Source organism: Tupaia chinensis, unplaced genomic scaffold (assembly GCF_000334495.1).
Source record: "Tupaia chinensis unplaced genomic scaffold, TupChi_1.0 Scaffold138390_1, whole genome shotgun sequence".
NCBI classification, from domain to species: Eukaryota; Metazoa; Chordata; class Mammalia; order Scandentia; family Tupaiidae; genus Tupaia; species Tupaia belangeri.
The window spans coordinates 2,207,087-2,208,788 of record NW_006198287.1 but is presented as its reverse complement, the minus strand read 5'-3'; positions in this window follow the sequence as shown (position 1 = coordinate 2,208,788).

Genomic DNA, 1,702 nt, shown 5'->3' with positions numbered 1-1,702 from the left:
GTCTCTGGGTGGGAATGCATGAGCCTATGCAACAGAGTCCAGGGCAGATTGGCAACAGAGCCCAGGGCAGTTTGGCGACAGCTCTTGGCAAGGAGCTGCTCCTTGGAGGTCAGCTTGCCCTATGCAGGAATCGTGCTTTGGGAAGCATTCCTTCCTTCCGCACCCACCGGATGGCTGGGCCACATTTTAAAACTAAAATACTCACTGTGCGCATGCACACATGATCAGGTTTTTGGTTTTTACACTGCTGCGGTTGTACCTCTAGTGGCCAGAAATCATCCTTCATGTTTAGATTTCGAAGATCACTCTTTTTCTTAACCAAACACCAAATTCTCACTCCAGAATGATAAGGGTTACCAAAGTCCTTCTTGCCCCCAAGTTAAAAGAAATGGAACTATGGGGAGCATCTCTCCTTAAGTTAGAGTCCTAGAGAGAATTCTAGAGAAAACACAGATTTCAAGAATGCAGGCCCAGGGCGCCCCACCCCCAGAGCTACCACTCCAGCCGCCATTGTATGGAGATGCCACCGCACAGTGCTATCTCTCAAAGGTCGGCGCAAAGCTCGGCTTCGCCTCCTTCCCTGGGGGTGCCGTCTGGCTCCCCTGTGAAGGGAGGGAGGACTCTGAGAGCTAGAGACCAGACCCGGCGCCACTTCCATGGTTAATCAGTTTACCTGGGATGTGTATTTGACGGGACCCCCCTGGGGACCTTCCCTGGCCACCCAGAGCCTGAGGATAATTTAAAAGCTCTTCAAAGCCTGGACTCTTCACCCAGCCAGCTCAAGACTGGAAATCTGGGAAAGACAGGCTTTACTCTTCAAAGTGAGAGCAAATGCAAAAGGATTTGGCACTTAGTAGGTAGTCGATAAATGTTAACTTTGTTTCCCAGGTCTGGGCTTCCCCTTCCCCACAAGCGCCAGCTCAATCCAAACCCCATCCCGTCCCTTCCTGAAGTAACACCAGACCAGAGGTCGTCTGCACTTTGAACTAGTGGCTGCTACTTCCCTTTCCCTCTCAGCCGAGTGCCAAGGCCCCTTCTCAGACCTTGGCTCGGTCGTCTGTAAATCGGGAAAGTGGGACAGGTTGGCCGTCTGACATTCCATGGAAATACCAAGTTGCGCTCGTTATGGGTATTTCTAATCGCGCCCTTGGCAGGAGGCGGTTCGATGCGTGCAAGCAAGCGTCTGCAAAGTTTCTATTTAAGCCGCGCATTCTAAAGAAGCCTCTTGGGGGCCACCACTATGCAACCTTCAGGTCTGGCCCCAAGGCACCCACACAGCGTGAATCTCAATTCAATTCAGGAGTTCTCCCGGGCAGGCTCCTTAGCTCGGTGCCAGCTTTGTTCTCGGTGTGAAACCTCCGACGGGAAAATCATCTGCCACCCCGAGGGATGCTCCAACTGGGCCGCCAAATGGCCCAGAGATCTCAGGGCCAAGTCAATGTAATCAGCTCCCCGGGAGGCCTCTGAAAGGGGGGGTGGATGGGGGCAGAAACTCGGGGTCTGCAGCGTTGTCCGCCCTGGGCTGGAGCTGCTCCGCCCGCGGATCTCCTATGGCTGGGCACCGCCCGGGCTAATGGCCGCTCCAGAGCCAGCACGGCGATCCTCTTTGAGAAGAGGATCTAGCAGCAAACGAGCCGTCTCTCGACCGAATCTGGGCTGTTGGGACTGTGACCTTTACTGCCACCATCGCCCCGCGCTGCCA